At 47.6% G+C, this 23,435-nt stretch overlaps 1 non-coding gene across 1 annotated transcript; it reads left to right on the plus strand.

Moving 5' to 3' along the window:
* Positions 1-6,963: 6,963 nt before the first annotated feature.
* TRNAR-CCU (transfer RNA arginine (anticodon CCU)) lies at positions 6,964-7,036 on the plus strand. The gene has a single exon. It is a non-coding gene; the product is annotated as a tRNA-Arg (tRNA).
* Positions 7,037-23,435: the final 16,399 nt, after the last annotated feature.

Below are 23,435 nucleotides of genomic sequence, written 5' to 3' on the forward strand. Positions count from 1 at the left end.
ATGAAAAACAAATGAAATATGTTAGTTACAGTATTATTATTTTTTTTTTTTTTCAGAAATTGATGTGTATGATATAGTTACATTCACATAAATCAGTTTCTTGGGTTTGTATAAGTGATTCACATAGCCCAATTCTAGCCTGATATATATCCTCTGCAACCTCTTTAGAGGCTTAGATTGCAGAGGGTTTGGGCAGGGCACATACCAGTTTACAGTTCTGCGACCTGTAACATCTATCCTGTGCAAGAAGTCCTTGGATAGAGCAACAACTCTACATTTGGCCTTTGATTTTACTCCTTTTTCATCCGCATTCTATCTTCCAAGCTAAAATTACTTGGAAGCTCATAAGTCTGACTCTTGAAGTCAACCACAGAAATCTCCATCAGCCTAGAGGCAAGGAACCAGAATCAGAAACTTAATAATCTAGTCAGTGCCCTACAGAACACCCAATACTACCCACCTGGCTAGCCTAAAGAAAAATAGTTCTCTGATTTTATTACAAAATAGGAAGTGAAAGCATCTATTATACCTACAAATCAGAGTTTAATTTTGACCTGTGTTTCTAGTCTTAAGGTTCCTAAGAATATCTTCAAATTACCAGGGTTAAAATCAGAGGAACAACTACACTGATTAAGTTTCACCAGTGTAGGTGCCATGTGTAGGGATAGCTAATTCTCAAGAGAGCCATTTGCTCAGGGCAAATAGGTGAATAGCTGTTCCTTTGCCACCTGGTGGTAATGGACAGTAATAGCTGTATAGTGCATGCAGCTGTCTTGCAATTGCAGCATGTCCATCCACTCTGGATTTCACTATGATTTATACAGCTCTACAGAATGAGTGTAAATTATACTGGTGTAAATGTGTTATGTCCAGGTCCTCTTAGAATTAGATATACTTGTTTGATGTAATTTATTGCTAAATAGCACCATTTTGGAAGCAAAGTACTGATGGAGATAGAAAGCTCCCTTTTGATGTTGATAAAGAAAAATATACTGCTATTGAAAATGCACTGTAGTGCTTTTATGTAGGGATATAAATTATTGGTTGGGGAGGAAGTGGGGACAATTTTTTTTTTTTAAATGTCCGCTCAGTCTGCTGCCATAGGATACTTAGGAGGCCTACATGATGGTTCTCACAACAGTCTGATTCATCACCCCACCATAGAACCTGACTCAAAATCTTGCATCTAATCCCACAGAACATCACTATTCTGAGGCCATCACTGAATTAACTAAAGGATGCAGCAGTCCCTGAAACTGATATAGTCCTTTTTCACAGGGGAATAGCCAATGAATCCACGGGACCACGGACTGCAAAGGCTGGGTTTTATACTATTTTTTGCACAGCTCTGAACACTGGAGAGGTTGCACCATATTTCCTTGCATAGCGCATACCACCAAATAAGGCATATGCCTTGCTTTTGGGAAAGCAGAATGAAGAGGGTGGTGGAGGTAGGGAAAGACTTTTCCAGAGTTATGGCTGCATAGAGCAGAGCAGAGACAGAACCTAATCTTCAATACATTCACTCTCCTTTCCCTACTCAGGCAAAAGCTACAGGTTTAACCCTTTCACAGCTGAATTGTCAGCAGCTCTTGGTTGTTTAGGCAAAAGGTGAAACTGTCGCTGCTACTGAAGATAGGTCTATCGGCAGATCTTGGATTTTGAACAAAGCTAAAAAAAATAGTCTGCGAAGCAGTGAAATAGGAGAAGAGGGACCAAGCAAAGCTAAACTACAAATTCTTTAGCAAAATTGCTGATGAAAGGACAGCTTGATTAGTGGAACACCAAGACCACTAAAAAGGAGAATGAGTCATTAATACCTGTTGAGTAAAAGGCAATTACTAGGAATCAAATAGATTGTAATGAGTGTACACCCAAGGGTGTGCCCTGATCCCAATCAAAAGGGAGTGGTGAGAGGTGAGGGTGCTGTGGGAGGGGTCACCACCACTGACTTGTGGTTCCCTCCTATCTCTATAGAGTTAGACTCAAAACAGATGCTTACCTACTTACTGTATTTATTAACATATCATATACATAAATATAAAACTAAATATCATATACATCTATTTACACAGAGGACATTAACCAATAACCAAGGTCAAACCCCAAATAACACTGTGGGAGAATCACTCCCAACCACAGCCCAGAGAAAACAATATATATCCACAATGAACCCACAGCTTCCCCACCCCACTGTGGAGATTAAGGGGTCATGCAAAATAAAACAGCGGAAATGTGATTTTATCCCTACAGGGGAACAGTTCCCTTTCTTTAATGGAGCATGATAGGCATCAAATGGGCCCCTACCCAGTTAGGGGACCTAACATTCAAGAAAAACCAGCAGGGTGTTTTTCAGAAATTACTCTGTCCTACTTAAAAAAAAAATCCCAATTTTGGAAAGCTACATTTTGGGGGAAAGACATATGTAGGGCATGTAGCCCCAGTGGCCTAATGGATAAGGTATTGGCCTTTTAAGACAGGGATTATGGGTTCAAGTTCCCTCTGGAGTGACAGTTCATGTCTTGAGAACTTTCTGCTTCTCTTTGGGTCTGGACTTGATGATATCCTATATAATCTTAATAATATCTACTCCTTAATAGCATCCATGGCAAGGGATAGTTTTCCTTCCAATTGGGTCCCTTTGGCGGGGTTGTCTAGGAAGCACCAGGGGCTCCTCCCCTTAGGGCTTTGACTGGGTGATAGGCTGCTCACCCCACTTGCTGGGGTCTCCTCTGTGCTACTGCTGGAGTGCCCCTCCAGGCCTTCCCTGCACCAAGGGTTCACCTGCTGGGCCTCACGCTGCAGCACTGCTATTTCCCTGTGCCCTGGTTTTGGCACTGAGGGCTCTTTTAGCAAAGGCTGGGCCCTTCAGGCTCTGGCCATCTGGCCTCAGGCTGGGTGGCTAACCCAAGCAACCTCTGCTGCTCCCTGGCTCCGCTCCCTGGCTCCCTCATGCACTGCCCCATGCACCTTGTGGGCCACCGGCCTTCTGGGGTTGCAGGCTCGAGCCACCCTGAGCTCCATGTGCCGAAATGTGCTCTGCGATGCCTAGTCACCTGCCACAATTGCAGGCTCAAGCCACCGTTCGCAGCTCCCAGAGCTCAAGCTCCAAGCACCAAAATGCGCACCCTGTTGAGTCCAAGGGTCTCATACCCTCCCAGGGATCTTCAGGAGCTCAGGGCCATTCCCCACTGGGCAGCTTGCCCCCAACTTTTCTCACTCCAATCTTCCATCCGCAACTTCCCCTTTGCATCTCCCCTTGTGCTGGGCACACTGCTCTTTATATAATCTTCAGGGCTCCACCCCTGAAGTCTTCCAGACCTGACAGGGTTGCAGTCTACAATTAGGTTTGTAGAGCTCGTCTCTCCCTCCCCTCAGGAAAAGGGCACGACTTCACTCCTTTGGCTGCCTCCTGATTGGTGGATGGCTCTACCAATCGAAACAGCAGAATCCCGAGCCTGGGACTCAATCCAAGCTACAAAAGGTAAGCCTGCTACATCATCACCTGCTGGATTTCATTATCCAACGCAGGGCATCTAGGGCTCACACCAAGGCCAAAGCCCTTGACTTCAGAAGGGCCAACTTCAATGAGCTTAGGAAACTAGTTTGGGAGGCACTAAGGGCCCAGAAGGTAGAGGAGATGGAAGTCCATGAGGGATGATTGTACCTTAAGGGGGCGATCCTCCAGGCCCAAAGGATAACAGTCCCTGACAGAAGCATGATGGGGTAAGAGTGGTCAGAAACCCCTTTGGCTCAGCAAGGGCATTCAGGAATGCCTGAGGACTAAAACGGGGCATACAACCAGTGGAAGGGAGGAGCTATCACCAAGGAGGAGTACTCCTCCTCGGCCCGGGAGTGTAGGAGGGCTATTAGGAAGGCCAAGGCAGAGATGGAACTCAGGCTAGCGTCCAGGATTAAGAACAGCAAAAAGTCCTTTTTCAAGTACATTGGGAGCAAGAAGAGGGCACCAGGCAATGTAGGGCCCCTGCAAGACACAAACGGTAATCTTGTGGCCACGCCAGACAAGAAAGCTGATATTTTTAACAGTTTCTTTGCCTCTGTTTTCTTGAACAGGGACCGGGACATCCCACCTACCAGAGGTAGGGACAATCTTGGGGATAGCTCTATCAAGCCTTCAGTCAGCACAGATGTAGTTAAGGATCTTCTGGAAGGGCTAGACATTTTAAAATCTGCAGGTCCAGATGCCCTCCACCCAAGGGTGTTGAGGGAGCTGGCAGGGGTCATTGCGGAGCCCTTGGCCTGGCTGTATGAGCATTCATGGTCATGTGGCCAGGTGCCGGGGGATTGGAAACTGGCTAATGTGGTCCCCATTTTCAAGAAGGGGAGAAAGGAGGACCCAAGTAACTATAGGCCTGTAAGCCTCACCTCGGTGCTCGGGAAGAACTTGGAGAGAATCAAGGAGCACATCTGTGGGGGGCCTGCAGGGGAGATCATGCTCAGGGGCAATCAGCGTAGGTTCATCAAAGGCAGGTCCTGCCAGACCAACCTGGTTGCCTTTTATGACCAAGGAACTAAATCCTTGGATGATGGTGTCACCATGGACGTAGTCTTTCTAGACTTTAAGAAGGCCTTTGACACTGTCTCTCACCCCATCCTCATCAATAAATTAAGCAACTGCGGCATTGATGCCTGCACAGTTGGATGGGTAAAAAATTGGCTGATGGGGCACACCCAGAGAGTAGTGGTGGATGGGTTGTACTCAACCTGGTGAGATGTGAGCAGTGGGGTACGCCAGGGCTCAGTCCTTGGGCCCTCACTGTTTAACATCTTCATCAGCGACTTGGATGAGGGGGTGGAAAGCACGCTGTCCAAATTTGCTGATGACACTAAGATGTGAGGCGAGGTGGACACACTTGAAGGGAGAGAGAGGCTGTAACTAGATTTAGACAGACTACAAAAGTGGGCAGATGAGAATAGGATGGAGTTTAATGTAGACAAATGCAGGGTGCTGCACCTTGGGAGAAGGAATCCACAGCAGACATACAGGCTGGGGAATTCCCTTCTTGAAAGCACAGAGGCGGAAAGGGATCTTGGAGTCATTATTGACTCCAACATGAACATGAGCCACTGATGCCAGACCGCAGCCAGCAAGGTCAGCCATACCTTGTCACGCATCCAAAGGTGCATCTCAAGCCGGTCCAGAGAAGTGATACTCCCCCTCTGTGCAACTTTGGTCAGGCCGCAGTTGGAGTACTGCGTCCAGTACTGGGCGCTGCACTTCAAAAGGGATGTGGCCAGCCTGGAGAGGGTTCAGAGGAGGGCCACCTGCTTGGTGAGAGGGCTGCAGGACAGGGCCTACGAGGAGAGACTGAAGGACCTGAACCTGTTCAGCCTCAGCAAGAGGAGGCTGAGGGGGGACTTGGTGGCTGCCTACAAGCTCATCAGGGGAGATCAACAGCAAATAGGCAGAGCCCTTTTCTCCCCAGCACCACCTGGGGTGACAAGGAACAATGGTAATAAGCTGATGGAGAATAGGCTTAGGTTGGCGATCAGAATGCAATATTTTACAGTTAGGGTGGCCAAAATCTGGAACCAACTTCCCAGGGAAGTGGTCCTCGCCCCTACCTTGGGCAAATTCAAGAGAAGGTTGGACGATCACCTGTCTGGGGTCTTGTGAAAACAGCATTCATTCCTGCCTGTGGCAGGGGGTCAGGCTAGATGATCTGTTCAGGTCCCTCCTGACCCTAGCTACTATGAAACTACATGAGCCATGAAGTCAACTGATGCCCTCCAGCACTGCCTGAATAGAAATGCCTCTGCTTCTATTTTGGACAAAAAAAAAATCAGCTTCCCCACTTTTAAAAAAATCCCAATTTTGGAAGGCTAAATTTTGGGGGAAATATGTGTGCAGTATGCGAGTAAAGATGGTATTCTGGTCAGAGGTATCCAGCAGAAAACCATCCCATCATAATACTGAAGAACTATTTATCGGCAGAAAGCAGGGGTGTCAAATCATCATGCCCTAGGGGCAGATGAATAGTGCAGAGCCAGTCTGCAGGCCAGAATAATAGCATGATTGGGTCTACAGACTGGCCCCACATGCCAGATCTAGTACATAGGGCTTATTTGCACTGAATGGAGCATGTGCTGGTTCTGGCCTCATGTACCATGTGCAGCACACTGGGCTGGTTTGGCACAGCCACTCATGATGCTTGGGTCCAGTCCAAGATCTACAAGCCACACTGCAGATGATAGGGCTCCACAGGCCAAATCCAGCCTATGGGCTGCATCTTTGACACCCTGGGCATAAAGTTTGCATCATCTAGCAGCTACAATACCTGCCTTTGGCATAAGGGACATGCTTAGTCATATGGGAAAGGGTACAACAAAGCAGAGATCTACGATGCCTAGCCTCCACTGGCATAAAGTCAGTTCACAAAAGGATCATTTCAACCTCTTGGTCTGGATAACTGCATAATTTTGCAAGTCATGTAAGTCATGTTATAACAGCTCCCAAGATGTTTTAACTTCTATGACAGGGAACCATGTGAAAAAGGTACCTCATTCAGCTCACTGGCAGCCAAACCCCCTCCATTGTGTTAAGCAGAATCTCTTCCTTTTACAGGAGAGCATTCCTGCCACAAGCATGAACTCCAAATACTCCTATACACTGGCTGTGTCTACACAAGCGGTGGACTGCTCAGTAACCAATGTTACTGTGCAGTACTGTCCCTGCACATTTTTTCCCCCAATACTACTGTGCAGTAGCATCACATCATGGTTAGTGCCAGGCAACACTATTGCATGGTAGCAATGAACTATGGTGCAGTACCTCATTGTTGCTGAGCAGTAGCATCTTGTGTAGACATGCCCACTGCGATGCAGATGGTCCCAACAACACAGGTATACATATTTCTTGCAAAAATTGCCAGGATCAGCACCTGTTTGTCCTTCAGTGGATAGAGAAGGGGAGAACCATAACATATGGCAAAAAAAACTAGAGCCCCAGTGGCCTAATGGATAAGGCACTGGCCTCCTAAGCCAGGGATTGTGGGTTCAAGTCCCATCTGGGGTGATAGTTTATGTCTTGATTGAACTTTCTGTTTCTCTTTGGGGCTGGACTTAATGATCTCGTGATATCCCTTCAAGCCCTGAAAGTCTATAAAATCTATGAAACATTTCATTAGAGTAGTAAAGTAAAAGTACATAGTCTGACAAGAAGGACATTTGGGTTGGGAACACAGATCAGCACATAGTACAAGCAAGTGGATGCCCCTTGCTTACCTCAGCCAACTGTGCCAATTAATAACACTAGCTTTATGCCAACAGGCATTCCATCACCCAAAGGAGATTCTCTATTTACTCTCTTATGGCCACTTTTCACAGTGAAGTGGGGTGAAAATGGCCACTTCCCAGTGGAGATAAAGTTAGGTAAAAAATCTGACCTAATATCTGGCACAGGTTTTTGTGCTTAATCCATTGCAGCAAGGTATGCACTCGAGGTAGAAGGAGAATCCATCTGAACACAAACATCTATGAAAGTAGCATATTTTCTCATGTACCATATATCCCCAAATACAACCTTGTTTTTCAGAAGGCAGAATGAAAAAAAGAAAGGAATCAGTTTGGATAATCAGGGTGCTAAAGACTGACAGGGCCATTGCTGAGAAACTAAATGCATTCTTTGAATCTGTCTTCACTGTGGAAGTTGTTAGGGAGATTCCCCCACTCCTTTCTAGGGACAAGTCAGTGGAGCTGACTCAAACTGAGATTTCAGTAGATGGGGTCACAGATAAAATTGATAAACTAAACAGTAGCAAATCACCAGGACCTGGGGATGTTCACCCTAGGGTCCTGAAGGAGCTCAAATCAGAAATTGCCAAGTTCCTAACTGCAGTATGCAATCGATCACTAAAAACAGCCTCGGTACCAGAGGACTGGAGGGTTGTCAGTGTGACTCCAATATTTAAAAAAGACTCGAGAGAGGATGTACAGAACTTCAGCCCAGTGAACCTAACTTCTGTTCCTGGTAAACTGGTAAAAACAATCATAAACAAAAAATTGTTCAGCACATAGATGAACACGACTTGCTGGGGAGGAATCAACACGGCTTTGTCAAAGAGAAATCATGCCTCACCAACACATTAGAAGAGTTCTTTGAGGGTGTCAATAAGCAGGTGGATCAGGGCAATCCAGTTGACAGTATATTTGAACTTCCAAAAAGTCTTTGACAAGGTTCTTAACTAAGTTAGGTAGTCATGAGCAGGGATCCTGGTTTTCTCTGATTTAAAAAAAAATCCCCACTTTTCAGTTAAGAAAGTAACCCAAATCCATACTTTTCCATGATTAAAATGAAACACCACTATATGTATATCTATATATTAGTGGCATTTCATTTAAATTACAGAAAAATGTGGATTTGGGGATTACAGGGAATGTCCACTTGTGGATTAGAAACTGGTTCCAAAATAGAAAGCAAGGAGTGAGTATAAATGACTGTCATTTTTTCAGGATGAAAATAAGTAAACAGTGGGGTTCCCCAGGGATCTGTTTTGGGACCAGTGCTGTTTAACATATTCATAAATAATCTGGAAAGAGGGCTGAGTAGCAAGGTGGCCAAATTAGCAAATGACAAAAAAATTCAAAGTGGTAAAGACTGAGGCAGACTGTGAGGAGGTACAGAAGGTTCTGGCACAATTTTGCAAATGAGCAACTAAATGGCAGATGAAATTCAGTGTAGATAAGTATAAAGTAATGCACCTGGGCAAAAATAACCCTAACTCTACCAACGTTATCATTAGCTGTTACCACACAGCAAAAAGATCGGGGAGTCACTATGGCCAGCTCTCTGAAAACATTGGCTCAGTGCTCAGAAAGACAAACCAAATATTAGGGATTATTAAGAATGGAACTGCAAACAAAACTGAAAGTATCATTATGCTTCTTTATAAATCCATGGCGTATCCACACCTTGAATACTGTGCCCAATTCTGGTCCCCACACGTCAAAAAGGATATAAAAGTACTACAGAAGGTACGGAGAAGGGCAACAAGGATGATTAGTGGTATGGAGGGGCTTCCCTATGATGAAAGATTCGAAAGGCTAGGTCTATTCAGTTTATAAAAGAGATGCTTGAGGGGGAACATTAGAAGGGTGAAAAGAAAGTAAATAGGGATTTATTATTTACTCTCTCTCACAATACAATAATTAGGGGGTCACAAAATGAACCCAGTAGGTAGTAAGTTTAAAACTAATAAAAGGAAGTTCTTTTTTAGGCAGGTGGTAATTGAAGTATGGAACTCATTGCCACCAGTTGTTGTGGAAGCTGACAGTTTACACAGATTAAAAAAAAGGGATTGGACATAAAAAGGGATTGGATATATGTACAATTTTAAAGCAGTTTGGAAGCCTGCCAGTGTCTCAATCACTATAATAAAATAAATTCTACATACCTATACATTTTGGTGTTTGATTTTGGGTTTTTTATCATAGAATATCAGAACTCCCTTTTGCTCACCAGGACAAGAGTCCAGCTGCAGCTGTTCCTCCACCTACTGCTTTGTGGCACTGAGCGGCCCTGATATGTTGGTGCCTTGCCCATGCTGGTGCCTCTCGCTCGTGACTCTCAGCCCCCTGGCCCTGCTGGGGCCCCTTACTCCTTACCCACAGCTACCCCAGTCCTACCAGTGCCCCTCACTCCCAACCCACAGCCCCCCACACCTCCCAGCCCTGCCAGAGGCTATGGGGCCAGAGACCCAGGTCCACAGCCCCCTGCCCTCCCAGCAGTGCCCGAGCCCCAGCTGCTGTCCATGGGAGGTGACGGCTGCTGCATCAAAGCGGAGTGGAGCCTGGCTTCCCTTTCCCGACAGGCAGTACAGCTGGAGCGGAGCCTGTGAGCAGGGGTGGATGTGGGCTGGTGGCTGCAGCCTTGAGGCTACCCACCCTGCTGCCCTCCCCTCAGAGGCCTCTGCAGCCCAGCAGGCAGGATCCAGTGTTGCAGGGCAGAGCAGGGTGGGGTGGAGCGGGGACCCTCAGTGCTGCTGCTGGGAGCCCCATGGCATGGTGACCACTGCTTGCCCAGCAGCAGCGGGGGTGGTGGTGTAGAGTTCTGACTGCCATGCCCTCCCCAGTAGTGGTGGGGAGCCAGCCTCCAAGAAAAGCTGCCCATGACTCTGACCTACTCTCTAGCTGGGTCCTGTGGCCCCTCATTCCCACCTCATTCCTGGGTCCCAGGCCCCATGCACTACCCCCCGCTCCCCCCGCAAAGACTTATTTGCAGGGAGCTGTGGGAGCTGCTTTCATGCTGCTTGGCTGCTATGTGTATGTGTGCATGCTCACATGCATGTGGCACCCTGCGCCTGATTGACCTCTTCCCACTCCCCTGAGCCCCTTGCAGGCTGGAACTTTGCCAGCCTGCATGGGGAAATCTGCCATTACCTGGTATTTTCCCCTTTAAAGGTGAAAATCTTAATTTTTCTCCTTAAAATGAGAAAATCTGCATTTCACTGAATTTTTCCATGGCAAACAGAAAACCCAGATCCCTGGTCATCAGCAATCCCTTGATTTAAGCATAGTTTCTACCATGGCTCACTGAAGGGTCTTGAGGTGATTTAAGAATCCAATCCTTGAGCCACAGATCCATCTGGAGAAGTTGCACATCTTTCTCCAGGGGAGACTAGGCTTTAGGCTGGGATTCTTCTCCTTTTCCATTTTTTATTGGCACGTGTGAAGAGTAGCCCATGATTCAAGGAACTTATCACAAAAAAAGATGGACGGATGACTGAAATACCTATTCTGTACAAGAAATTATATGTTTCAGTGTCATTATGTGATGGGACCAGGTTTGCATCCAGTTGAAATGAACATAAAAAGTGTCTCACACCAGATAAAAATCTAATAGTATATGTACATTAGGGCTGTGCGAAACGGCAGCGTTCTGTTTCGACCAGCGTTTCAACATTTTAACGGAACAGTGTTCCATTTCGACTTTTGTTTCGAGTCGAAACGACTGTTCCATTCTGTTCCGTTGAAACGTTTTGCCGTTTCAACCCTGTTTCGCCCATAGGATATAATAGGGAAGGTCAAAACAGGTTATAACTTTGTCATTTCTGGCCTTATTTGGATGAAACTTACAGGATTGGTAGCCCCTTCTGAGGGCATGGATTGTGCCAAGTTTCAAGGAGATAGAGGCAGGGGTTTGGGGGAAACTGCACCTCAAGCTGCAGACAAGCAAAACTCATGACATGGGGTGACAGTGTGTGTGTTAAGGTGCAGCAGGGTGAAAGGTATAGGCCTATTAGCCCCTGCTGCAGCCACAAAGCCTGCCAGCTGTCAACAAGATAGGTGCAGGGGCTTCTGGGTTCTGGGGCCCTGCACCTCTAGCTGCTGACAGGCAAAACTTGTGACATGGGTGATTGTGCAACTGTGTCTGTCTTGGGGCAGAGGGGGCGGTGCAAACCACTGCAGGCCTGGCTGCTAGGCCCTGCTGTGGCCACGAAGGTGTGGCAGGTTTTGTGGCCTCAGCAGGGGCTACCACCCCTGTAGTTTTGACCCCATTGTGGCTTAACACACACATGTGACATGAGTTTTGCTTTCAAGATTTTGAGGTGCAGTTTCCCAGAACCCCTTGCACCTATATCCTTGAAACTTGGCAGGCTTTGTGATCTCAGTAGGGGCTACCATCCCTGCAGTTGTGACCCTGCTGTGGCTTAACGCATATACATGATGCAAGTTTTGCTCTCAAGACTTTGGAATGCAGGTTCTCTGAACCCCCTGCACCTATCTTCTTGAAACATGGTACACTCTATGCCCTCAGAAGGGGCTACCATTCCTGCAAGTTTCATCCAAATCTGGCCAGACGTGACAAAGTTAGAGGCTGTTTCAATCTTCCCCCTTATGGCCTATGGGCAAAATGTCAAAACAGCGTTGAAATGGCAAAACGTTTCAACTTGCCTCATTTTGTTTCGAGGGTGTTTCGACCATAGCTGTTCCATTTTGATTTTGCTGTTTCGACCTCAAAATGGGTAGAAACAGCGTCAATACAAAACTGATGGCGAAATTTCGCACAGCCCTAGTGTACATCTAGAATAGGAGTTAGAAAGAGATTGGTGGCTCTGGACCCCATGCAATCAACTGAACATATACTAACTCTTGTTTCAGGGGTTATTTTTGGTGGAGTTTGTGGCTCCTGCTTTGTCATGGATTGCCTCCTGCACTTACCTCCTCTAATTTTGAGGTCAGGACAACCTTCTTTCATCAAGGCCAATAGTTTAGGTTATTGGTTTCTCCTTAGAAGTTACTGGGACTATGGACTGATACTATATTAACTGACTACGTTATCAGAAAGACATTATAATTATATTCTGTCCAGTACTATCCATACCGTGTTCTCTGTACCTTTTTTCCTGGCTTCATCGTCACAGACTGGCAGACCTTCATGACAGGATGAGTGACAATATTGCAAGTATGTCATCAGAAGTCTCAGTTTTGTCTATCTCACAAATTATTTATGAACTCTTATGCTGTGGCTGTACTGGGTGCTCTATCAGAGCATCTTCAAAGCCCTAATCAGAGGCATTTTTCCAGCTGGGAAATAACCTGGTTGATCTGAAATGTTTGCATCATTAATAACTGTCAAGTATTTCTTGCTGTGATAAACTTTCAGTTTAATTTGTGGATCAGATTGTTCACACTGAGCTGTGTTGGCATAGAGCTGTGTTTTGTCAGGACACTGTGTTAAACCAGGCTTTATGATGATGTAGCTGTATTGATGCAATACTTGAGTGCTGTAGCAAGGAATTAGGCCCAGTTATCTCTCCTTGAGTTTTTTACCTGGTGTCACTCACTAAAATTCTAGAAGTGATGGGTGGAGGACCCAAATACTGGCACTCACAGATCAAATCCATGCCTCCCCTTGCCCAGTAGGGAAAACCAGAGAGAATGTGCTGGGATCACTGTCAAAGCTGACTTTCAGTTCCATCCTTTGACAAGATGTCAGCTTCCTTAAAAAGCTGATTGTTAGTTCATTGCTCAGGAAATTGCTTCTTGAAGCTCCAATCCTCTCCAGTGGATTGCCCTCTATTTGGCCTAGCTTTCTGAAATGCAGTATAGTGAGAGCACACTCGAAGTCCTCAGATTTCTTGACCCCAGCAGGTTTGCACGTATGCCTTGGCAAAGTAAAGAGGCTGCAGTGATTTTACAGTCTGATGAATCCTTTCCCGGGCTGGATGATGTCTGGTGTTAGTGTGGATTTATCTGGATTTGCCAGGATTTCTCATCCACAAGGTGGCACTAGCACAATTGCAAACCCCAGCAATAGTTAGATGGAGTCTTTTCTGAATAGCTAAATTCACTTTTTATGAAATCAAATCTTTCAGGAATAAGGTTGTGACTGTTTATTTATGGTGTGATACCTCTGTCAAAAATTACCCAAACCATTGCTGTCTCTATGAACTATTGTCATATCACTGAGTTATATGTTGAACCACTGCAAAATTGCAGTGTATACAGAATATGGTGGGCTATAAATGATGTTTCCAGAGGGAAACTCGTGATCTCAGTGGGGTGCACTGGCTGTCACTGTCAGCTGATATCCAGGTGAAGTTTGCGGTTTGAGCTAGTATGTTATTTGGGTGCTGGTTACCTAAAACATCATATTTTCTTCTCACGTTGCAGGAAGATATTTCAGTAAGTTGAACTGCTCAAGTTAACAGGTACCTGGTTTAAATAAGAGGGACTTGGAGCAGGACATTCTGCATGGGGTCTTCATCTCTACAATGTTTTTCTTTTGTTGGTCTGATAGTCCCATTTGAAGACATTCAGGCCACACTGAAAGGCTCACCTAGAAAACTAAACAAGCTGATAGAAGGAGGCATTGAACAAGTTCATGCATATGGCCCCAACTGTCCCAGAATTGTTTAATGGGCAGAGTTATTCTGTGAGAAGGAATATAAGAAAATCCCAGGCAGCTTGGCTGATACTACTTCAGTCTAATAAACTGAACCAATAATAAATGAACAGCTCCTCTGAAAGCAGAGTGAACTAAAACATGTAACTAGCTGTTTAAAAAGTTATCAGTGAACATGTTAAAAAATATCTCTCTTTAACCCAGACTGGGCAAGATGAACCTATGGTCTGACCCAGTAAATGGCAATTCTTATGATCTTCTTATGTTCTTAATTCAGGGGTGGGCAGTTAGTCAGGCCTGAGTGCCACTTAGGGAGTTTTGGTGAGCTGTCATGTGCCAGGTCAGCCTTCCCCCCCACCCTCACAGCTCATCAAAACTCCCTAAATGGCTCTGCTCCATGCTGGGCTAGGCAGCCGGGATGGGGCCTCAGACTTGCAGGGAGCAGCATCTGGGAGCGGGAAGGGCAGGTAGGGCCACAGCTGGGATTGGAGGGTGGTGACAGTGTGGGGCCAGGGCCCAGGGCAGTCACTATCCACTCCCTGCATGCCCCTGCAATGGGCACCGGTTCTGCAGGCAGAGGCATGCAGGGAATGGATCATGGATCTGCCCTGGGCCCTGGCCCCATGCTGTCACTACCCCACAATCTTGGGGTTTTCAAGAAAACCAGTCAGGACCCATGCAGGCAGGCCCCGTGGCCGGGTGGATAGGATGGGGCTGTAGGTGGGCAGGGAAGTACATCCAGGAGCAGGATGGGCATGTGGGGCCAGGTCTTGGGGTGGTGACAATGTGGGACCAGGGCTGAACCAGAGCTGTGATCTGCTCCCACATGCCTCTGCTCATGGAAGTGGTGCTTGTTGCAGGTTCAAGCAGGGAGCAGATAGTGGCTCTGCCCTGGGGCCCAGCCCTGTGATGTTACCACCCAATGACCCTGGCCCCACCTGCCCATCCCACTCCCAGACACCGCTCCCTGCCTGCCCATGGTCCCATCCCATCCACCTGGCTGTGCGTTCTGCCTGTGTGGGTCCCACCCCTGGTGGTGGGTACAGGGTGGATGGACAGGGGTGCCTAGGCAGCAAGACTGGCTGCTGGAAGCAGCTGCGAGGAAGTGAGCCCAGCCACCATGGTGCCCCAGTCCTAATGTGTGCCTGGGGACTGCAGGACCAGCTGCATGCACCACAGGCCAGGCTGTGCTCCCCCCATACCTGGGCCTGCTGGGACTGAGGGTCCTGCCACAGGCCAGAAGAAATCCCTTGGCAGGCCAGATCTAACCCTGGCCACATTTTGCCCACCCCTGTCTTAACGCATACCATTCCATATAGCAGTCTAACCTTGTTAGTTTGCTTCTTCAAACTGGTTAGTTTAGTGCAAACTCAGGAAGCAATTTTACCCTTGGTTACACTGGTGCAGCCTCACTGAAGTCTACCAGAAGCAGAAGCATTGAAGCAACCAGAAGTAGAATTTGGTTCAGGTTATCTATGCCCATAGAATAGGGCCATATGGAACAAAACTCCGAAGTATTAAATGACCAACACACATTTGAACTGGAAAATCATCACAAACTCTGGCAGAGGAGCAAGTTTGTATGGTCTGCCTGTAACAAGACCTCAAGCCTATCTGTTTTAAAAGGTTCTCAGAAACATATAGGAAAATGCCTGCTGCCACCTTGTGGGACTTTTAGCTAAAGCAGGTCTTAATGCGCAAAGCTGATTTGTATTCATATGAAACTTGAGAATGAACAAGAAACACACATACAAGGACCAGGAAGCTCCTGTCTGCTGCAAGGGAATTCCTGTGATAGCTGTTTAGTATGACTCCTTTACGGAACAGGCAGGATGCTTCAATTTCCTAACTTGCTGATATTTTGAGACATGCAGAGAAACCCCACAGATCACAGGACATCTTCAGAGAGCAGATTCAATGCCTCTTCACTTTTCTTCATGTTTTGCTATTCCCCCCTACAGCTCATAAAAAGTTTTTTGTTCATGAGTTTTCAATATTTCAATATGTTTGTTCCCTGTCTCTCTGTTGGACTTGATCCATGACACTAGCTTGTCTTTTCACCCATTGCTACTTAGTTTCTTAGCCTCTAGTAAAGAATCTTATCAAAAACTTTTCTGGAAGTCTAAATAAATTATGTTAACAATTTGTTTATCAACCATTATATGAACACAATCAAAGAATTGTAACGGACTAAAAAAACATGATTTTTTTTTTAAAGCTGTGTTAGATATGCCGCAGAGGGTGAGATGGCAAATGTTTCTCATGGATCAAAAATGGCTAAGAGACAGGAAACAAATAATCAAAATGAATGATCAGCAGGGATCTGGGTTTTCCGTTTCCCATGGAAAGCGGGAGAAAAAACATGGATTTCCCCCTTTACCAGAGGAAAACGTGGATTTCTCATTTTAATGGAGAAACCTGTGGATTTTTCAGTTTTGCAAAGAGCTCTCTGCAGGCTGGCCAAGTTCCAGCCTGCAGAGGGCTGGGAGTGGCAGGAGGGCAGTCAGGCGGTGGGCTTGATGTACAAGTATATGCATACGGCTGGGGGTGCTGCCCAGCAGAGTGGTGTGTGGGAGTTGGGGCCCAGGGCTGCAATGCACAGCTGCAGGGCCCCAGTGGTGAGCGGGATGGGGCTGCAGACTTCTCGTCTGGGGGGTAAGGGGGTCAGGCTGGTTCCCTGCCACTGTACACACTCCTGGGGGTCAGGGGAACCCTTTTCTCCCAGACTGGCATGTGGGACAGGGGCAGGCATGGCTTACCCACTGCAGGCTTGGGCTCCCACCCTGCTGCTCTTCTCTGGGGCCTCTGTAGTCCAGTGGGTGCAACCCTGCGCTGCAGGGAACAGCAGGTCTGTGTGGGGATCTCCTTGCTGCTGCAAGCCTTGTGCTGCCCTGGCAAGGCATCCCCTGCCTGTGTGGCAGCAGTGAGGGGCACAACCCTGTGCTGCCACCCCTGCTGCTGCCATGTGTGCAGGAGACACATTGCCAGGGCAGCGTGGAGTTCACAGTGGCAAGATCCCTGCATGGCCCCACTGTGCCCTGCCGCACTGGGTCACACCAGCTGGGCTGCTGAGGCCCTGGGGGAGAGCAGCAGGTAGCCCATGCCCACCCCTGTCCTGCACACAGATCTGCAGGGCATGGGCCTCCCCTGGCCCCCAGGAGTGCATGCAGCAGTGGGGAACTGCCCTCCCCACCTCAGCCCACAGCAGGCAGGTAGCAGGTGGGGAGCCAGGCTCCGCTCTGCTGCAGCAGCCACCACCCCTTGCTGGGGCAGGGGGCTGAGGACCCGCGTCCCTGGCCCCAGCAGGGCGGAGTGGGAGGGGGCTATGGGTGGTGGACAAGGGGCACGAGCATGGGTGGGTGGCTGTGGGTGGGAATGAGGGGCATGAACAGGGCAAGGGGGCTGTGGTGGGGGAGTGAGGAGGCTTTTCATTTTAATCACAGATTTTGGGTTTATCAGAGAATTTGTTTTTTTTTTTCTGAGGCAAAACCAGGATCCCTGATAATCAGTTTTCATCATGGCAAAACGCCTAACAGCAAGTGCCTTGTTTAGTCTGATGTTGTTTATTATAGAAGTGCGTTGAAAGGGGAGTGAAGCAGCAAAATTTACAAATGGAAAATTTACATTTTCAGTCAAGTTCAGGGAAGACAAGAAATTAGGAGAAACTTAACCAAACTAAAGTGAATGAGTTACATGTTTGTATTTATCAACAATGACTGTCACCTCCAAAGTCAGACACATTGGAGGGAAAAGAAAAAGGATTTCTAACAGGGTTCTAAATTAGGCACACAGCTGTAGGTGGGGCACTGAGTCTAGTTTCAGATACTGTAAGCAACAATATCATATAAACTCCTTGCATAAATTGATCAAACTCCAGTCTGTAAATAGTTTGGGGTTCTTTTCCCTCACTATCTCTATTAAAAGGCTATTTCTGAACCTCGCAGCTCTGGCAGTTACAAATCTTTTAATTTCCAGCCTAAATTTATTCATGGCTAGTTTATAGCAATTTGTTTTTCTGCCGACGTCATCTGGTATTGTAACTAGCTTTTTTCCTTTTTTTGGAATTTGTCCTCATGTATTTAAAGAGCATAACCAGATCCCCTCAGGCTTCGTCTTGTGACCTCTCTTAGTCCTCTCATAAGATAGGCTCTCAATTTTCCAGATCATCTAAATCAGGGCTGGGCAATTATTTTGGCTAGAGGGCCACTTAGGGAGTTTGAGTGAGCTGTTGTGTGCGGGGTCAGCACCCCGCAACAGCTCACCAAGACTCTAAGTGGCCTCCACATGCAGCCATGCAGCTGGGACAGGGCTGGGATGCAACTGGGATGGGGCTGAAGGCTGGTGGAAATCAACACCAGGGAGTGGGATAGGTGGGGAGGGCCAGGATTGGGATCATGGGGCGGTGACAACATGGAGCTGGGGCCCAGGGCAGAGCCATGATCTGCTTACTGCATGTACTTCCACGGGCAGTGGTGTGCAGGAAGCAGATAGCAGCTCTGCCCCAGTCCCGGCCCTGTGCTGTCACTACTCTGCAATCCCAGCAGAGACCAGCTGGGCCCCACATGGGCAAGGCACGTTGCTGGGCAGATGGGATAGCACCACTGGGGGAGATGCCCTGCCTGCAGAACCGGTGCCTGTTGCATGGACATGCAGGAAGAGGATCGTGACTCTGCTCCAGGTCTGGTCCCACTGTTACCTCTCAGCTCTGTGTTCTTGGGGAACCCTGACACAGGACACAGTCTGTTTGACTCACAAAGAATTCCCCCTCCCTCCCCTCCTCTACTTAAATGAAACTGATTAAGATGCAGTGGGAGACACACCTAAAACCCTCCAGATAAGGGTGACAAGAGTGAAACAACTGCCCTAGGTCTCATTTGCATCCAAGATGGAACCAGATGACCATTCATTTACACGGAAGATGGAGAACAGAACACCTGAAGCAGAGACTGCAGTGAATTATGGGATCAGAGAAGCAGGGGAGCACTGCATGATGGGGAATCTGTGCTCCAAATGCTAATCAACCCATGTTTACACACACCCAGCTCTGCATTTATCAGACCAATTCAAATCTGGATTTAGAAAGGACTCCCCCCCCCCCCCCCCCCCCCCCCCCGGCACACACATACCTCTAAGTTTAATAGGCATCTCGGGCCATACATTCCCCGGTCCCAGTATGGGAGGCCTATTTAAACTTGATTGACTAAAACTCGGTTGCCAGGTTAGGGAATGCTGAGGCAAGAGACCGAGTCAGAGGGGGTATGGGCAACATTTGAACAATGGTAAATGGGTTCATCACAGCATCCAGCCCGTTGGAGTCCTTACCACAAGTGTTGTCATACTTTTCCTGGGACAACTGGTGGAAGCCCTCCTGCCCAAAGGTTATAAACACTCCAATAATTGCCTTAAGTCTCTTAAAAGACTACAGTAAGATCTGGAAAAGTCATGCTAAGCTGAGGCTTGTTCACAACAAGTAAAAATCCAAAACCCTGATGCTGCAAGCTATCTGTTGTTTCTGAAGAAATAATGAGATATCCCATCAGTGTATATGCTATCCATAGGAATTTCAAGCTGGCTGTCAAGTGTCTGGTTACACCCTAACCTTATGTGTTTCCTGATTATCAGTCAGTTTCTTGAGATGTTCCAAACCAGATAACCCCTTGTCAATAGAAATGACAATGATTTACACTATTGGGAATGCTTTGAAGAAGCTGAACTGAGGGTATAAAAATCTGTAAAAAAGCAGCAGTGTATGTGCTGACACCATCCGCTGTTGTTCTCGGAATGCTGGAAGAACAGATCGTCTCCCTTCAAGGATCGTGCTACAAACTACCTGTCAGCTTTGCAATCCGAGTGCCTTGGACTGGTGAGATCCCAGCGTTCTCTCTCTCTCTCTCTCTCTTTTCTCTTTTCTCTCTAGGCATAAATTTCTGAACCTGAACTGTATTAGTTAAGCTTGAGCTAAGTTTCCCCAAATACTTAGTGAAACCAGGGTAGTATTGTAATTGTTTGTGTTTGTTTTTCCAGTACACGTCTATTACTACTAGTACCATAATATATTTCATATACTTAGCAATAAATAACTTTTATAGTCAAACTGGTAGTAACTGGGTGTATTTTTCCTTCTCTACTTCTCCTTCCCCACTTGCTGTGCAGCAGTGCTTCTTTTACCTAGGCTAAAGATCCCTGTGAAGTCCAGAAATACTGTGGGGTCTGCTCATCAAAAGGCTAAAGATTGGGACGTGCTGAGTTTGAAACACATGAGGGGATCAGCTTGTACAGGCTGATTGACCCAGTTTGGCTCAGACGTGCCTTAATGAACTGAATGCTGCCCATGAGGGTGTCAGCTGGACACCCAGCCAGATTCAGAGGTATTCTGTTCTCCTGTGTGATTGTGTCTGACTGCAGTTCATTGTTGCTCTGATGAACTGATTCCTGGCACATGAGGGTGTCAGCCTGTCCATGCTGATCAACCTGGCTGGGTCAGGCGTGTCACGTTAATCTGTGTGTGTTTGTGTGTATGACTGATTTGGTGACTGGAGGAACCCAGCCCCATTGAAACTGAGTCCTGCAAGATAGCTCCATTGGGGGTGAGGACTTGCAGAAGGGAGATATACAGCTCCGTATAGTAACACAAGCAGCACATTGATAGAATTACCAAGACCCTAGAAACATGTCCCTAATAAATGAGCACACCCCAAAACTAATGGGCAAATCTGGTAACACCACACTCTCACTGCCCTGTGATCCCGATCCCTGCCCCCATCTGCCTGTTCCACCCCTAGATGCTGCTCTGTGCCCAGCCATGCACCCTGCCTGCACAGGCTGTGGGTGCGGGCAGACAGGCCAGGGTGCCCAGGAAGCAGGGCCAAGTCTGGTAGTAGTAGCCAGGAGCCACCAATGGGGCTGCTGGGAAATGGAGTCCAGCTGCTGTAGTGACCCAGTCTCACTGTGTGCATGGGGATGATGGGACTGGCTGCACATGCCATGGCCTGAACTGCCCCACTGTGCCTTGATGTGCAGGGCCAAGGGACCTACTGAAGACTGGACAAAATGCCTTGGTAGGTTGGATTCAGCCCTCAGGCTGTATCTTGCCCACCCACGATTTAAACTAAAAAGGGCCAACTTCTTTGGCAGGCATGCCACAAATTAGTCTTGTATCTCCTGTGACAGGGTCATCTCCAGGGGGGGCTGTGACACCCCCTGGTGGACACACAATTCCTGTCCTAGCTCCAACTCTAGGGAACTCTTGCCTCCTTTACTCACCTGCCACACCTTTGTTGTTACTGTTTTGAAGGGAGGGAGGCTGCCTGAGGATCTTAGAGTGAGCCTGCCATTGTTCAGGTGTTGGACTTTGGCATTCTTGGCCTCTGCCCTTTTTCCGCTTGCTGGGCCCTCTAGCTTTGGTCCACTGAAGGAACTGAGCTTTGGGGTTCCCAGCTTCTGGTCTGACCCTTAAAGGCCTTTATCTCTGTCCCTTCTTGGGCTGCTGAACCTTCCTGGGCTCTCTTGCTGTCCAGGCCTCTGGCCCTATCTCCACCCTGCTCCAGGCACTGGGCCCTCTGGCCCCGAAGTCCAAGTCTGGCCCTTCTCGGGCTGTGGGGCCACTGGCCCTCAGACTGTGCCTCTCAAGTGCTATTGGAATGTTCCCCTCGTGGGCTCTATAGGACTGCCCATCTGAGCATACTCAGTGCACCCCCTGGCAGGCACTATGGCAATGAAACTCCAAAATGCAAAGCACCAGTCCTGGCTCAAAAGAATGTCTTGCACGGGGTTCACTGCACCCCTTAGTGGCAGTCTCCACAAAAAACAAAAGCTGAAATAGAAAGTGCCTGGGATAGTTAGCTTGTTTCCTATGCAGGCTCCTAGTTTCCCACTTCTCCCTGCAGCCTGGGCTCTAGTTCTCATTCTTCTTGCAGAGAGCTCTGCCCTGATGACCTCTGGAGCTGCACTATATCCCTCAGGCCCTACCCCTCGTCCATTCAGCTGCCTTTTCCCAGGTTGCCTGCAGGTGCCTCCTAATTAATCCTATTAACTGGTTGCTGTGACAACCCAGTTGCAGCTGTGCCCTGCCTGTTCTGCAGGGCCCTCTCTGGGCAGCTGCCCTCAAAGTGACAGAGCACCCCAGGCTCTCTCTCATGCCTCCCTAACTGCTACTCCTATCCTTTTCCTCTACTGAACCTGCTTCTCCGCTTTCTGCTCCCTTCCCCATGCTCCCTAACTAGGTTGCTGCTCTGCTTTCTGCTCCCTGCCCTATCTGCCACTCTACTGCCTGTCTTCTTCTGAGTCTGCAATGTGCCACACAGAGGCTGTGTGGGCAACAGGTTGATTACCCCTGATCTAGGCAGCCATTTTTTTCTTGAACATGCATGACCAGGTTCTATCAACTCAGAAAAAGGACCTGGACAATATGCAGCTGTGATCAAAACAAAGAATGCAGTATATATGTTCATGGTATGCCATGTCCTTACATGCAGTATGCACTACTGCCTGTTGTATCTGAAAAATGTCATTGAAGAATCATAGGGCAAGAGAGAACATGAATGATCATCAGCCTGAAAAAAAAAAGCTCACATGAAGAGAGTTTGAAACAAGATTGGGATTGTTTCCCTTCCAAAGGAAATTAATAGGAGGAAGCACAATGAAGTCATTGTCAGAAATCTTGCCTTGGCAGGGGCGGGCTTAGAACCATGAGTTTCTCTCCACTGTGCTGCTATTTGCTCCAAGAAGCAGTCTGAGGTTGCATTGAGATATCTCCCTACCCCAGCAAGCCTCAGCTCCACTACCCTTATACCAGACCTGTGGCTGCAGGGAGGGAATCTCTGCTAGCCCCAGGTGACTGCCATGTTGGGTTATGAAAGAATTTTTTAGGTCCCCCTCTCCATGGAGAGGGCTAGCCTGGAATATCACTCACCTGGAAATCACTCTTTCCACAGGCAATTAGGAAGAAACCAAACAAATAACAAAATGATTTATTCCATAGGATAACAAACAAAACTGACAATAGATCTGGAGAGAAAAAAGCAAAACAAGAAGTGTCCCTTACCCTCTCATCTAGCTACACCTTAGCCTTCCCTGTCTGAGAGTCTTGCCAGCATCACTGGAAGTCGGCCTTTCTGTTGATTTCTGCCAGCCTTTGCCCACTGGGGTCCCTCTGATCCTTCCTAGTCCACAGCTAGTGGCCTTAACCCTTCTAACCAACCAGCATTTTCAAAAGTCACAAGAACTCTCTAGGAAGATTTGGTCTGCCTGAGGTACCTGGCATTTCTTTGGCTGGATGGGCCATTCCTCTTGACAAGTTTTGCTATAAAGGAAGTATTTTCCCATTATAATGCTTTGGGCCCAACCCCTTTCCTCTGTGTCTGGTAGTGACAACTCTTCTAGCCCCACAGTAGTGGCACTCAACCTTTTGGCTTCATGGAGCAGGTGAGTGGTGCAGGGTCATAGCCTGCAGTGCTCCTCTTGCACCTGTGGGGAGCCCTGCAGGCTGGATGACACAGTGCTGGGGGTTGAGCACCCCTGTCCTAGAGCCACAATATGAAGAGAACTTCAGCATTTTTGCCCACTCCCT

This window comes from Alligator mississippiensis, chromosome 1 (assembly GCF_030867095.1).
Source record: "Alligator mississippiensis isolate rAllMis1 chromosome 1, rAllMis1, whole genome shotgun sequence".
NCBI classification, from domain to species: domain Eukaryota; kingdom Metazoa; phylum Chordata; order Crocodylia; family Alligatoridae; genus Alligator; species Alligator mississippiensis.